General features: G+C 45.0%; 1 protein-coding gene and 1 long non-coding RNA gene across 13 annotated transcripts in view; both read right to left on the bottom strand.

Annotated features, from left to right (window-relative positions):
• The window catches only part of Rere (arginine-glutamic acid dipeptide repeats), a 358,397-nt gene that overhangs the window by 22,213 nt on the left and 319,509 nt on the right, over positions 1 to 16,675 (bottom strand). The gene's annotated exons all lie outside the window — the stretch shown is intronic.
• LOC116097064 overlaps positions 15,157 to 16,675 on the bottom strand; it is a 3,922-nt gene continuing 2,403 nt past the window's right edge. The window contains exon 2 of the long non-coding RNA XR_004121198.1: positions 15,157 to 16,671. This is a non-coding gene — a long non-coding RNA (uncharacterized LOC116097064). The remainder of the gene's footprint in view (positions 16,672 to 16,675) is intronic.

Below are 16,675 nucleotides of genomic sequence, written 5' to 3'. Positions count from 1 at the left end.
AACTACAGCAAGATCTCCTAATCACAGATTTGGTTCATGGCTAAGTCTCTTGAAGGGTCTTGTCAAGCCAGCTGGCTCCTACACAAGAAAGCTAGTAGTGTATGGTTGGCACTCTGCCTCCATGCAGGCGGCTACACTATTAGGACACACTGATGGTCAATTTCTGGGGACTCCATTAATTACTGCAGCTGCTAGAAGAAGGTGTTCCCTTGTTAATATCCCTACCCTGAAGAGACCTTGGGAAGATGAAGCTGACTTCTCAGAGAACTGAGAACTTCCTTAGGCATTTAGTTCCTATCTTAAAATTGCCAGATGGTACCAGGCATGGTAGTACAAGCTTGTTATCCTAGGACAATGGAGGCAGGACAATCAGGAGTTCAAGGTCAGCCTTGGTTACGCAGCCAGAGCTGGACTGCAGACAGCTAGACCCGGCTTCTTCAGGTATTTTGCAAGCACTAGAACACCATGAAGCTCTAGGGTCCTTATAATACAGCAAGCTATAAACTTAAATTAGCATGCTCAAGGTTTACATGAAAATCTTGAGAGCTCTTCTGGGGAGAAATCGTTTTGTTACACCCCTTCCCTGGCAGGCATGGGAGGGTGGCCGAAGCAGGTATGATGAGCTGCTTCGTGGAGAAACTATGACCCTCCACTCCTCCCAGGTCATGTGCAGAGGACTGAGAGGTAAAGGTGATTTCTTCATGCAACTTGTGATAAAGGTTCCTTTGGGCTTGAACAAAGCCACTGGGAGGAAAGAAACTGACAGATGAACTCTGCATTCTTCCCACTCAAACCTGAAACCCCAGAAACAACTCTGGAAAAAAAGCACACCGACTTTTAACTTAAGACCTTTAAAACTAAAGAGTTTCTAGTTACTGACTCCTCAGGGACTAGCCTTTCCCAACCTATGTCAGCCAACACTGCAGTAAAGGACAGTGACCTCCCTTTGAAACACTCTCTTGAGGGGGAAACCAAAGTCAAGAAGAACAGCACTTCCTGACTGCCCACCCCCTTTCAGGGCACTAGTCCTAACAGCAGATGCTACTCTGACATCTGCTGTGACTCTGGACCCTCCATGCTACTCTGACATCTGCTATGACTTTGGACCTCCACATCCACTGCAGCTGGCTTCCTGAATGCTTCCTTCACAAAAAGCAGCTGATGGCTTTCCCCACACATCCCTGCCTGCTGGTGCCCAGGCTCCAGGCCCACATCCTCCTGGTGCTGCTAGCTAACCTTACAGCCTTACATTGCTATCTTTCTTGATCTTCTAGGGAGAGTTTCTGTTAGCCTCTTCCCATGAAGGTCACCCTCTCAGTAGGATCCTTTGGTGGCTCAAGTCAAGGAATCTAGTGGAAATAAAATGAATGCCTGATTCTTTTCTCATTGAACTCAGACACAAAGGATGTTGCTAGACTCTAGCTTCAGGATCCCAAGCATTGAAGAGCAGATGCCTGGCGTGAGAAGATGCTCGCAGGGCTGGAGATCACTCGTCAGTTTCAGAACACGGATTACTCTTCCGAAGGACCTGGGTTTGGTTCCCACTTATCAGATGAGCTACAACTTTTTCTAGGGGACCCGGCTTCTTCAGGCATTTTGCAAGCACAGGTGCACATAAATGGACACAGGCATGCATACATTCACATAATTTTAAAAATATTCTTTTAAAAAAGGTAGTCAGTAAACACTCACTAGTTTGAGTGCAGCAAACGGAATATACAAAGCGAAGGTAAATTCTCCAACAGTTGCAAAAATGACATAGCTAAGTTTTGGAAATCGGAGTATTTTAGCAAAGCTTTCCAAACCTGAGGTAAACATAAGTAGATGGAAAATTCACTATGAGAACCAAACTGAGGACTGTTGAGCTTCTATGGGGCTTTGCGTTCTGTGCAGTAGAGTAAGAGCCAGTCAGTCCCCCAGCCCACTCAGTTCTGGAAGGGTTACTCTAAGCAATGAAAACAGGTTCTTCATCCCAAAGACCTTCAGTGTGGAATGAGGGAGGATGAGTCATGTGTAGTGGGAAGTCACTGTGCCATATGCTCTTGTCTTCGCTGTGTTTTCAAATCAACCTATGAGAAGCCACACAAGCCTGGGCTTCATGCTGCTGGGTCTTAAGGTGGATGAAGAAAACCAGAGTCAGAAGCCAGGTGTGATGCTGCATGTTTACAATCCCTGTACATCCAGGAGGCAGACAGCAGGATCAGGAGTTCAAGGACATTCTCACTAACTGCTAGGCTACATGAGACCCTTCTCAAAACAAAACAAACAAAAATCAAAACAACAACAAAACCCATCAGCCCTAAGCTGAGCCCAGGCCTAAAGACGCTTTGGCCTTCATTTACCTGAAGCAAAGTGTTCACTGTTCTCGCTGTTAGATCTTCTGAACCAGTCTTCCCACTCCTAAACGTGAAATGCTTGTGGGTGTTTTGCCTGCTCAAATGTTTGCACACCACTTGTGTGCCCAATCTCCTGGAACTGGAGTTACAGAAGGCTGTGAGCTGCCAGAAGGTGCTGGGAATCGAACCTGTGTAATCTAGAAGGACAGCCAGTACTCTTAACCACTGAGCCATTCCTGCCCAAAGAATTTGTAAAAAGACAAACTAGAACCTCAAAGCAGAGATCGAGCATCACATCTGGCAGAGCCTGCACTAGGCTATGGAATGACCATGCAGCTATCTGTCAAAACCAATCGAAATGAGGACATAGGCAGTGCTGTGACCAGAAGCACCACAGTAGCACGTTTCTGCTCCTGGCAGTGTTGATGCCTCCACCACCCATCAGTAGGCTCACAGTGATGTCAGATTCACCTCTGCTCCCACATGGCATCCTCAGAACTGGGTACTATCCACAGAGATGCAGAGGCTGACTTCCCATCTGAGGCACTAGACTGGTCAAATGGTGTGTTTACCTGTGCATGTGTCTGTGGTGGTACGATAGATGTGTCATTGGGGGAATTATAGAAGAAAAACTACTATTCATTACTGCCTAACCTTTCTCAACTGGAGCCATCCAGCTGAATCACAGGTCTCCATAGCCTCAGACAGTTCTGCTGTAAGCAGGGCAAAACTAGGCCCATTCTGTATACACAGGCAGAATGTCAGCACATCATACAACTAGTGCTAATGCAAATATGCCAGGAATCTCAGCCAGTAAGGACAAACAAGACTCAACACAGCCCAGACCAGCACATTCTGCTGCAAACGGTAGTTTTTCATTTACACTCACTAACCTACTAAAAAACTACCTTGGGCCAAAATTCCCTTCCCTGATCTGGTCACAGATCCCTAGGCTTCCCTGGCTATCCTCTTCCTGCTCTTCTAACTCTCCCTTACTGTGCATCCACTGAAAGTTCTCTAGTCTGAGGCCCTTGCATGTAAGCCAGTGGAGGATCAACACTGATGCCTTCCTTTATGGGTGTGGCTGACAGCCAGTACTATACACAGAAACATGGTCTCAAAAGTCAAAACAAATCAAAACCCCAAACAAACAAAAGGGCCAGAAATTCAGAACTAAGTTCACCTGGAAAATATGAACTTCAAATATATCCTTCAAATAGCACAACACTTTCTTCCTCTGTTGTTCTTATCTCAAACCATAGGCACAGCATACAGCCAAAGAATAAGGGTTATTTGAGGCCAGCCTGATCTACATAGCTAGTTCTAGGACAGCCAGGGCTACATAGTGAGAATCAGGGCTAGTGATGGTGCCTGGGAAGAACACCGTTGAAGCACCCTGCTCCGCAACTCACTAGGAACGAGTCGGCCCATGCACACTGGCAGTCTCTCTGCTGTCCCACCCACCCTGCTTCCATTCTGATTTCATCAGCAGAAGAACTGAGGACCCCATTCTTGCTGGATACAGTGCAGTGGCACACACTTCACCAAGTAAGTGCTGTGCTGGACTCTAGGCAACACACACACAAGAAAAATAAAATAAGGAAAAGGAAGGATATGTACATTTAACAGAGTTTTAGCAGGATTAAAAACAAAACCAAGAAACACAGCTACTGCTACCAGACTACAGCCGACTACTAGGGTTTCTAGAGCATGGCCACACTTCTGTGAAGAACTGTCACTGATATTGACTGGACAAGCCCAGTTTGGGGGACTCACAACATCCTGTTATTTAATTTCATAACACTGTAAACTACTTTTCAAAGTTCTTTTATTGGCAAACTGGAAATCTTTCTTGTGTAATGTGGGATACTCTGCTGTTCTCAACCTGTGGCTTGCGACCTCTTTGGAGGTTGAATGACCCTTTCACAGGGGTCACCTTAAGATCATCAGAAACCACATTTACATTATGATACATAACAGTAGCAAAATAATAATTTTGAAACAAACAAATAATTTTATGGTTGGGAGGGCCGTCACAAGATGAGGAACTGCATTAAAGGGCATTAGGACTGCTGGGAACGGCTGCTCTACAACTTCCATACTGTGTCCCTTACATTTTCTCTGTTTGAAATTCCCAGTGGTCTGTCACGTCAGGCACGTGCCTGAAATCCCAGCCCCTGGTAGGTGCAGATAATAAAGTCTGGAGTTCAAGGTTACATGGAGAATGTGAGGCGAAACTGAGCTGGGCGAGGCCTGTCTCCCAGAGCCTGAGAGTATGAAGGTGTGGCTGTTTCCTAGCTCTTCCATAATCAGGGTCTCTGCTATCTCTCAATTTCAGCAGAGTTCATGGGAGGGATGATTTTCTCTCTCCTGACTCTACCCTTCCCTCCTTCCTTCCTTATTCCCACAGTCAGACTTAGCTGCAATCTTCAAACATGCTCTTCTTAAGCGGGGGTTCTCTGTTACAATTTCCCAACAGGTGCTCAGTAGGGCCTGGCTTCACACACTCAGTCACTTACACTGTCTCTGTCACAGGCCTAACACCTGTAACTAGAGAACACAACCTTTATGAAAACAACAACAACAACAACAACAACAAACCATAAAACCAAAGACAACGAACCATTTCCTCTCTTGCCCCTGCAGATTTCTGAGGCAATGATCACAGGCACACCCACTACTACTGCATTACAATTATGTAACACTCTAGCTGTATAGTAAATAGTTACAAAATTAATAGGTAGTAAGGGATGTTGTTTTATAGAATGTCCTATTTTTTTTAAAGTTAAAAAAAAAAAGAAGGCGCATTACCAACACACAATTGTTTGTAAGATATAAAACCCAACAAAATGGAACAGAAAAGTCAAGAGTTATTCCTGGTTTCCTTGACCACAATTAGAGTGGTGTGGTGCAGGGCTAAGAAGCTGGCTTTAGGCGGCCTGACTCCCATTTCACAGATGGCCTCTTTGTGCTGCAGCTGAGGTTAGGCCTCCCCTGCTAAGCTATACCTTCTAGACCATCTCCTTCTGAAGAGAGTGGTTCTCCAGAGGTCCCTAACCCTAACCCCAGCAACTTCCGGCCTCCAGATTTTTTTAAGTTATCTTTTTGTTTGTTTGTTTGTTTTTGTTTTTTTGAGACAGGGTTTCTCTGTACAGCCCTGGCTGTCCTAGAACTCACTGTGTAGACCAGGCTGGCCTCGAACTCAGAAATCCGCCTGCCTCTGCCTCCCAAGCTCTGGTCTTAAAGGCGTGCGCCTCCACCGCCCGGCTTAAATTATCTTTTTAAGGATTGAAGAGATGGCTTAGTAAGAGCACTGGCTTTCTTCCAGATCTCCTAAATTCAGGTTCTAGCATCCACACCACTTAGCATCTCACAATCTTCTACCTAGAAGATCTGATGCTGGCTTCTGGCCTACATGAGCACTGCATGCATATGGTACAGACATATATGCAAGCAGAACACACAATACCAAAAAACCCTCTTATTTCTACCTAGTGTTCACTCATATTAACCACAAGATACACAAAACTCTTTTCCTGACTCCCGAGTTTCAGCCATCATGCTTAACTGTCTAATAATTAGCCCAGGATATAACATTTGACTTTCCCTATCAACAAACCACATGCGTTTATCTCCATTGTTCCACTTGGTAGTTTTAATTATATGCCTAAAATTATGGCCACTGACAATGGTATAGAGACCTCTGCGCTAAAGAGTCAGGCCTGCATTTAAGGTTGGATAACAAACACACAGCTGCTCCAAGGCTGCAGTGAAATGTTTCCTCAACTGGGCCGTCTGTCTGGAGAACGGCAAAGTTGATGAGACACCTTTAGTGAGTTTCAACCACTCAAGAACAGCACTGTGGAGACCGGCAGATACCACTCTTCTAGTAACATGCAAAAGAACATAAAATATTCACAAACTTACGCAGCTGGCTATTCTGAAGGATATGAACTGGAATGCAAGGTCAAGCCAAAGTTTTACTTACTCTGAATATTTTCCCTAATCTTTCAGTTAACTGAAAAAAAATTTTGAGGAGAGTGGGGTGGGGAATGTGTGTGTTACTAGGGATTGAAACAAGTGTTCTTACTGAGCTGAACCTCAGTCCATTCAAAATGTTTTCTTTTGAGACAGCTTACTGCTCAGGCTGGTCTAGAACTCACTCTGTATCGCAGACAGGCCTTGAACTTGCTGCCTGCCTGCCTTACCCTCCAGACTGCTGGTATTACCAGGCCCCGCTGGCTCACCCTTTTTTCAGGGTATCTTCTATCACACCCTACCTTCTCCTTTATGCAAAGGAATTTACAGAAAAGTATGTGTAAATGCAGATGCTTGCCCTAGGAGGTCAAGTCCCAGGTGGCTTTTAAGAGGAAAAGGAGCCGGCTCCTGGAGAGAAAGCCTCCACTCCCCCAGCAGAGATCTCTCACCTGCTGCCTCACTTTAACACTAGGAAATCACAGAAGCCCTTGGCACTCCCTGATCTCGAGATGGGAGAAACACACTTTCTTCTACCAACTTCTAGACAGACCTCAGTCTCTGGCAACACCAGTAACCACCTTCTATCTTCCTCTACCACACACAGCTTGACAGAAACTCATTAAACTGTTGTGTCTTAGTTTACTCCACTCACAAAATGAACTCTGCTCCTGAATAGCACATATGTCCAGAGTAGAAACAGCCCTTTCAAGCAACAAAAGCAGGCATAGGCAAAGTGGTATTTCCATTATTAACACCAGGCAAAGTGCACACGAAGAAATAGCAGTAACCCTCAGTCGTGCCACGTCAGGAAGCAGGTGCTAAGGGAATCAGAGGAAGGCGAGATGACTTCAGGTTCCCAGACACATTTGGTCATTGCCCTCATTTCCTGACAGAGAAGGAGCCTCAAAGGGGTGCATTCTTTTTTATGCTAATGACTTCCACAGCCTAGGGGTGACAGGATGGGGCAGGTGGCCAGAAAGATCAAGGTAGGATTACAAAGTGGAGTTAAGGGACCGAGGTTTTAGTCCCGTCTCCAAAATTCAGAGAGAAAACCATAAAGGTTGAAGGTTAACTTGATCACCAGTGACCAATGATGCATAATCTCCCTTGCATTAAACCCCAGCAAACACCTATCTAAAAGACTATCCTAACAACCCCATGAGGCCGAGGCTCAGAAAGCCTCTGGGAAGCTGAATGAAGATGTTTACTAGAAAAAAGAACCCAGGGCTGGAGAGATGGCTCACTAGTTAAGAGCACTGGCTGCTCTTCAGAGGACTGATGGCAGCTCAGGAGATCCAATGCCCTCTTCTGGTCTCCACTTGCAGTGCACAGACATGCATGCAGGGAAAACACACATACACACAAAATACAAATAAAAAGAGAAGAACTCATCTGCGGAGTTCTCTTGTGGAGAAGATGTGGAGAAGAACTCTGCAGGTGAGTTCTTCTCCATAGGTGGGTGGTATACACCCAAGAGTATACCAAGAGTTGGTATATAATCAACTTTTTGGGGACAGAAGGTCATATCCTCAGGACCCCTCCAGATGGTTTCTACATACCATTCACCTGCTTGGATCCTGTAAAATATCTTTTTAAATGTAACAAATACATGTGGGGTAGTGTTTGTCAGCCACCCTAGGAAATTAATCAAACCCAGTTTGTATCCAGGTGATAGGGTCTAAAGGGGGTCAGAGCTTAACCTGTAGCCTCAGGTGCTGTCTCTAGTGTCCGAATGCATTGATTAATGTGTTTGCCACTACAGAGTGAAATTCTCAGTGAGATAACAGAAGGCTTTCTGTGCTAACTGTGGTGGGATGAGCAGAGGAATAAAAAAGAGGCGTGAATGTTTTAGAAAGTGAAGTTAAGGGCTGGCGAGATGGCTCAGCAGTTAAGAGAACTGACTGCTCTTCCAGGGGTCACGAGTTCAATCCCAGCAGGCACATGGCGGCTCACAACTATCTGTAATGAGAATCCGATGCCTTCTTCTGCTGTGACTGAAGACAGCTACAGTGTACTAATAAATAAATCTTTGGGCAGGAGTGAGCAGAGTGAGCGGGGTCAACCTGAGCGAACAGGGTTGACCAAAGCAAGCAAAGGTCCTTAAAAAAAAACTCAATTCCCAACAACCACATCAAGGCTCACAACTATCTGTATAGCTAGAGTATACTCATATACATAAGATAAATAAATCTTTTTTTAAAAAGTGAAAAGTATCTCAAGAAAAGAAAGATAAAAAAGGTATGTGTGTCTCTGTGTGTGTGTATAAGACAGAGAGAGAGAGGGAGAGGGAGAGGGAGGGAAGGAGAGAAAGAGAGAGAGAGAGAGAGAGAGAGAGAGAGAGAGAGAGAGAGGAGTGCACCTTTTTGACTGCAGTGACAAAAGACTTGAAACAATTTGGAAAGAAAAACAAATGTATCCCACCTTGTTTCCAAGGTTCATGTTCGCTTGGCCTCTGGTGTGGGTCTGTGGTAAGTCATGATAGGGAGGGCAACACAGAGCTGCTCACACATCCAGAGAATGAAAAGAATGAGAGAATGAAGTCCACAGATGAAAGACATCCACCAGAGCAGTCCCAACCTGTGGGCCATTACTTCAGTCAGGACACCTCCCTCCTCCTTTTCCTCCTCCTCCTTCTTTTTTTCTTTAAAGAGCCTTTTATCTAATGTATGAGTTTCTGCATGTACACCTGGATGCCAGAAGAGGGCCCAAGATTTCACTGTGGATGGTTCTAAGCCAGCACGTGGTTGCTAGGAATGCCTCTAGAAGGGCCATCTCTCCACCCCTAGGACACACTTCTAATTGCTCAGTTACATTTAACCAGCTCTTATCTACAAGAACACATCTGGAACCATCTGGAAGTGCCTGAGTTGAGGTACTCCATGGATGAGTTCTTCAACAGTTGGGAACAGACTTTAATAGACGATCCTTTTGAAGAACCATTTTATACAGGCAGGAACTCAAGGTCCATTCTTCCACCCTAAATTAAAGCCAGCCTACCATAGACCCTTGAGTCTGTATGAAAGACATCTGAGAACATGAAGAAGAAGCATGCCAGAAAGACAGTGACATGGAGGGGCTGGTGAGATGGCTCAGTGGGTAAGAGCACTGACTGCTCTTCCGAAGGTCATGAGTTCAAATCCCAGCAACCACATGGTGGCTCACAACCACCCATAATGAAATATGATACCCTCTTCTGTGTACTGATTTATAATAATAAATAAATCTTAAAAAAAAAAAATAAGACAGCGACATGGGAAGTTCAACTTAGAGCTGCATTTCTTGACATCCTCTAACCCCAATATCTACTTCTAATTCAAGTGCAGACTGTTGTAACTAACATTATCTGGGGAGTTTAGTAGAACATTCTATTAAAAGGGAGCGAAGATTTGTTTCTGTTAGTTTCAGCCCAATCAAGGTTCCTATACAGTGAGACCCTGTATCAAAATATGTAAATGAATGAATGAGCCAGATAAACCGTGTAAATGAATGAACGAGCCAGACAAACCATGTCTGCTAGTCCCAGCACTTCTGTGGCTGAGACCAAAATAAAATAAAAGGAAGAGGAAGATAAGAAAACTGAGCAACACTGTTCAGTTTTAAAATGAGTGGTTTGGGGCTAGAGAGATGGCTCAGTGGTTAAGAGCACTGACTGCTCTTCCAGAGATCCTGAGTTCAATTTCCAGCACCCACATGGTGGTTCACAACCATCTGTAATTGGATCTGATTCCCTCTTCTGGTGTGCATAAAGACAGAGCAATCATATACATAAAATACATGAATAAATAAAACTTAAAAAAAGGATAAGTTAAGTCTATTTTAAAATGTACAACTGAGTATTAAGTTTTATTTTTCAGATTCTTAAAATATGAGGTTTGCCAGTGCAAGAGTGCAAGATCACGTCATCATGTACAGCTCAGTTACCCCACTGCAGCAGTCCTAGCAAAAGAGCGGGCAAGGACAGAACTGCACACATTCCTGCTCACCAGAGACTTCACAGGAGAGGGAAGAGGCTGCTGTGGGCCCTGCCCTACAGGCACTCGGACTACCCAGTGCTTGTTTAATTAGAGTCACCTGACAGCTTTAGGGGACTATAACAAAGGCAAAACAAATAAAATGTGATCTTGGGGCACAAGCCACACCCGGCAGAAACCTGGTACCAGTGTCCTTACCACACCGTCACCTGTTCTGTGTGCTTTTCTTACAAGTCTAAACATGGACGGATAAAGGAAACGTAGCTCTTGTTTGGTTTTAATTCACACTTACTTTTTTGTAGCTCACCTGCTTCCAACTAAAATGTTTTTTCACAGAGGAACTTGAATGTCTAGTGACTGACTGGCTGAGTAAACAAACACGTGTAAATAAAATAAAACCAGAAATTCACAACAATCCAAAGATACACCGTGGCTGGATGGCTCCCAGCACTAAGGCTTCAGATACTGTCTGTCTACCCTCTGCGCAAAGAAGCCAAGCACAAGAAGCTCAATAGTGTCAAAGAGTGAACAATTTCTCCCCTGGCCTTGTTTGCATTACTAGGAAGAGGAAAGGAGCTCAGCTGTGTGGCATCTTCTGACCTTAAGGCTGAGGGAGAAGGGAGAAGTAGCTTGCACCGTGACTGCGCTGAGCTGTATCCAGATCAAATGCTCCAAACGCTCCCTGGTACATACAGGACCTTAGTTAGCATCACCTACAATTTTAACTGTCTTAATGTGTAAAATGAATTGATTTGTTTGAGGTGCCAGAGATGGAATGGAGAGCCTTGAGTATGTTGGGCAAGTTCACTACCACTGACCTATACCTAGTACCTATATAATCTGATTTTCAGTTCAACTTAGTGAGAGAGTGTCCTTTTGGGCCCTGTATCACATGGTTTTAAACAGTGAATAGAAAAACTAAGCCTTGAAAATTCAACCTTGAGCTCTCTATTTTCAACAACTATGCAAAAAACCCTACCACAATACAGCTTTCTGATCACATTTATTGTGTTCAGCAACATCACAGAGGAAATGACACACTCAGAATGTCAAAGCTTTAAATGGAAGTGAGCACATAGCCCGGAGTTTGCTCCCTGGCCCCACAAACAATCACATGTTTGCCTGTTGAGTGGTGGTTCATGCCTCTGCTCCCGCACTTGGGAGGTGGAGAAAGGGCAGTCTCAAAAGCCCTGTAAGTGTGAAGCCAGTTCTGTTTAATGAAAAAGTTTTTAAATTGACGTCATGTTGAATTTATTTAGAAGCGCCCACAACCACCATGTCACTTATCATTCAGGCTTTTGGTAGTTGTTTGTAAATAGCATCTCGCTATTATGCATCCCACATGGGCCTCCATCCCTGCCATGGTCTCCTGAGTGTGGAGACTGTATCTTCCTTCCCTGGCTCCCTCATCCTTATAAATGTCTTCGTTTAATAGCTTTTTGTTGCTGTTTTTAAGCAAAGGCCTCATATACCACTTATCATACCCACTGCAAGGATCTTATACTTTCTATTGCCACCTTAGACAACATTTAAATCTATTTTGATTTACTTGGCTCTCGTGGGTCTACAAAACATCACTTACTTTCACTATTTCAACCACAGCAATTTTTCCATGTCTCTATAGTTTCATTTATAGTCTCTGGATTTTCTATATAGTTAAACAGATCACAAATCTCAAGTTTGTCTTTCTTTCCATTCCCTGTGTGTGCTCACGCTCGCTCGCTCGCTCGCGCTCTCTCTCTCTCTCTTTCTCTCTCTCTCTCTCTCACACACACACACACACACACACACACACACACACACACACACACTTTTCACTTAATTAGGTTTCCTTTTTTGCCTAATTATGTAGAAATCGGGGCACAATGAGATTAAGCATCCATAACTATGATGCTTAGTGTCTTGGCAGTTACTGTTTTCAGATTACCTATTCCTAGTATACCCCAAGTCATCTCTACTAAGAATGAGAAGTGAGCCGGGCAGTGGTGGCTCACACCTTTAATCCCAGCACTTGGCAGGCAGAGGCAGGCGGATCTCTGAGATCGAGGCCAGCCTGGTCTACAGAGTGAGTTCCAGGACAGTGAGGGCTACACAGAGAAACCCTGTTTCCAAAAAACCAAAACCAAAACCAAAAACAAAACAAAACAAAAAACAAAAAACAAAAACAAAAACAAAAAGAATGAGAAGTGAGCTCATTGCGTAGAGTGTGACGTGTGTGATATATAGCAAACTGCATTTGAGCTTAGGGTTTGGGCTAAGGAGGTATAGGGGTTAAGGTCAGGGGCTAGGGTGAGTGTCGGGGAAGTGAAGGAAGGATGACCAAGGTCAAGACTGTGATGGCTTATACTTGTGGTCAGCTAACAGATCAACAATCACCTAGGGATTATCTAGATTAGATTAACCCAAGTGGGAGACCCACTTTCCTGAAGGTGCACCAGGCCTTGGACTGGGGTCACCAGAACTCATCTCTTTACTTCCTGACACTACCTGCCTCATGTTCCTCCATTATAACTTCACTGCCACGAAATTAATTCTGTATCCTTGGGCTGTGAATCAAAATAAACCCCTCCTGCCTTAAAGTTCCTATTATAGCCGGGCAGTGGCAGCACACACTTTTGATCCCAGCACTCAGGTGCAGAGGCAGGAAGGTGTTATCTCTGAGCTGCAGACCAGCCTGGTCTACAGAGCTAGTTCCAGGACAGCTGGCTACACAGAGATATAAAGGCATTTTCTGACTTCCACATGCACACTTTGGCATGAGCATGTGCATGCATGCTCACACATAGTGACTCACTGACGGGGTGAATACGGAGGGAAGTACTCTCACAAATGGTTTGGGTGAAAGCCTTTCTCTACACGTCCATAACCCCAAGCAAGCAGAAGAAATCTAAACAGCTGAGAGGAGAATTACACAGAGCTTGGCCGGACATTTTAAATCATTCTACTACATGCACAAAGATGTCTGTACATGTGTGAGAAACAAGGAACTGCTGCACGCTGGTGCAGTTGACATTCCACTCCACTTATGCAAACAGTCTTTAGAAAACTAAGAGGCAATGATCAGAATTCACAGGTTTTTGGGAGAAGCGGTGAGAAGAACTAGCCCCACATATCTTCCAAAGACCCATCAGAACCACAAATTTCAAAACAAAAGCCTAGGGCACAGCCTTTAATCCCAGCACTCAGGAGGCAGAGGCAGGCGCATCTCTGAGTCCCAGGACAGTCAGGACTATACAGAGAAAACCTGTCTTGGGAAAAAAAAAAAAACAACAGGGGGCTGGAGAGATGTCTCAGTGGTTAAGAGCACTGACTGCTCTTCCGAAGGTTCTGAGTTCAAATCCCAGCAACCACATGGTGGCTTACAGCCATATGTAATGAGATCTGATGCCCACTTCTGGTGTGTCTGAAGACAGCTACAGTGTACTTACATATAAATAAATAAATCTTTAAAAAAAACCAAACCAAACAACAAAATCCCAAACCCACACCTCAAAATCTCTATCATCCAAACATGCTCTGGCCTGAGCAGGAAGCTGATGTATGGAGGGGCAATCAGTGGGCACTACAGAGTGTGGGGTGCAGGTTCAGTCACCTTGGGGAACATGAGGAAACCATACTTGGCACAGAGTCCTTCTGTGGCCAATTTCTGTTTTGGTGATTTGGATCTTTTATGGATGTGAGGACCAGAGCAGTGCTGGTCATTACAGAATTTTGTCTTCAAATAACTAAGTTCTGACAGGCTAGTCAGGAAGGAAGTAGGGCCACTGTTTTCCCAAGGGACGAATCAAATAAGTTTTTATCACAATGCCCTCTGCTAGCTTACAGGCCAGTGTCTCCAGATCACTCGGATTCAAAGGGGTTGCACAGATATGTAATGGGACTTCATCCCCGTGTGCTGACCAGAGAATCCTACAATAAGTCAGGAACTTGAGGAGTAAAATCTCACTCTTTTTCTATGAAAAGTAAACACTGCCTGGAAACCAAGCGAGCACCCAGCACTGAGGCTGCCTCAAGATCTGCCTGATGTTCCCACTGTTCACATCTACTACCTTGGCTCTCAGCCTCGCTGGCCCTCCAGTGCGTTGGGAGGACTGGGAAAATGCTGTCTGAAGGGTTTCTCTGTTGCTAGGATGAAAAGAGCTATAAATATGAGGTCAAAGCAATATTAAAAAAAAAAAAAAACATTCTAAAGCTTCAACCACCTCTTTCTTTTGAAATGGAGAGCCACAGAAGATCAAAGGGTACCGCTGTCCGCTCCCTGCTGCTCGGGAGCCCCCTCCCTGCACCAGGCAGGGCCCCAGGTTGGACAGTAGGATTTTAAACTTCACAGAATCTCAAAGCAAGCTGTACAACCTCACATGGAGGCCCATACTCAACCCTAGCATTCAAGAAGCAGGAAAATGGAGTTAGAGACCAGCCTAGGCCACACAGCCAGAGTGTGTCACAATTTTAAAAAGCAGAAAAAGCATACTGTATATGGAACATGCTCTTTCCTGGAACACCAGAGCAAAAGCAGCAGAGGAAACCTACACAGCTTCCACACAGCTCATCACCTCCTGCACTCAGAAGCACAAGGCAGCCAATGAGAAAACATCACGTTGCGAAGACATGCTTTGCCTTGCTTCCTCTGCCAGGCACAAGGAGTCCACGAGGCCCCAGCAGCTTGCACAATACCATGCTTAACCTTGGCTCTGTCAGCCTTCTCAGCCATGAGGAGCAGGCGGGGCAAGGGGAGCAGGGTTAAACTTACTGGAAACAAACTTAATCAAAGCCGAGCAGTAACAAAGGGCACAAGAGACATTTCTACTGTATCGCATCCCACAGGCTGGCCACCAGCCCGGAATTTTCATTACGATTTTTCAAAGAGAGGGAGAAAAGGAGGAAAAATGTTTCACAAAAGCCATATCAAGGCCCCAACCCAGGATGCCCTGCCACACAACCAAAAACCTGTGAGAGGCTAGTTTTTCAAGGAGTCAAAACCCAGCATGTGGAACCTGGCAGGCCTTTTATATGGTGGGAGGGGTCCTTAAAACCACTACTGTTCTGCACTGAAGTCTCCAAGCTTCACAGATCATTAAAGGTTTCTGAACCACAGAGAAAGGAGGGCAGAGTTAGGGAAATAAATCAAAAGTTCCTCTGGGATGCACAAACGCTTACTTGGAACAGGCTTTCAGCTGAATACCCTCCACATAACAACAGGGAGGACTTTTCAAAATAAAAGCAGAGAAGAGGTTTGTCCTTGTTATAAGCAATACACTTTTGGTTTAAAGGTTACATGTGCTGAAATGGAGTGTAGAAGAAAGCAGGTGAACGAAAAGCCAGAAGAACACTGTTTGGGGAAGTCCCTAAACAAGTTAAGAAGCCCTTGCTGATCACGGGTAGGCTGGCAGGGAGGACAAGGGGACTCTTCTCCTTGCCATTCTGCCCTAAAATAATTAACCACTAATCAGAAAGAAGTCTCACCAGGCAGTGGTGGTGCACCCCTTTAATCCCAGCACTTGGGAGGCAGAGGCAGGCAGATTTCTGAGTTTGAGGCCAGCCTGGTCTACAGAATGAGTTCCAGGACAGCCAGGGCTACACAGAGAAACCCTGTCTCGAAAAATCAAAAAGTCTCTTGTCTTTCTCATGAACCACATGCAAGTGAAGACATGGGCAAGAAATTCTGCTATTTTGAAGCAAGGCCCTCCCTCCCACTTCTTGGTTAGTCCCAGAAGTACAGAACCAAGAAAGGAGCAGGGGAGGCAGCAGGAGCTAGGCGGCTTTCCTGAGTCAAATAGATATCCCCTCCTGTGAACCTATGACCAGAAAAATTGACCTGCTCAAAGCACCTCAGTGACATGTTTCCCAAACAGAACCAAGTCCTGATGTTGGGAACCATCAACAAGATACCAAGGCAACTGGATGTCTGTCTTAGGCCTCTCAAATAATCAAACATATAAAGTCATCATTCTTAACTCACCCACCCCCAATCCAAACCTTATACATGGGAACAAAGAGACAACAGCAAAGGCAAAACTAAATAACTAAAGTGTCCCTGAAGAAAGTCTTCATTTGAATGTTGTTCAGAACAACCTCAGTGGTTTTCCATTCACACTGCAAAAACAGAGGGTAAAAAATTCCAGAGACTGTTTGCGAGATAATAAAATAGCATGTGATGGTGACTCACTAACAGATGAAAAGAAAGCCAATAGCAGCCAGGAAGTCTAGGACAGTCACACACCTCCATGAGCACCGCCTGCAGGAGTCTAGGACAGTCACACACCTCCACGAGCACCGCCTGCAGGAGTCTAGGACAGTCACACCTCCACGAGCACCTCCTGCAGGAGTCTAGGACAGTCACACACCTCCACGAGCACCGCTTGCAGGAGTCTAGGACAGTCACACACCTCC

This window comes from Mastomys coucha, unplaced genomic scaffold (assembly GCF_008632895.1).
Source record: "Mastomys coucha isolate ucsf_1 unplaced genomic scaffold, UCSF_Mcou_1 pScaffold18, whole genome shotgun sequence".
In the NCBI taxonomy this organism is placed as follows: domain Eukaryota; kingdom Metazoa; phylum Chordata; class Mammalia; order Rodentia; family Muridae; genus Mastomys; species Mastomys coucha.
This window is presented reverse-complemented; position numbering and strand designations above follow the sequence as displayed.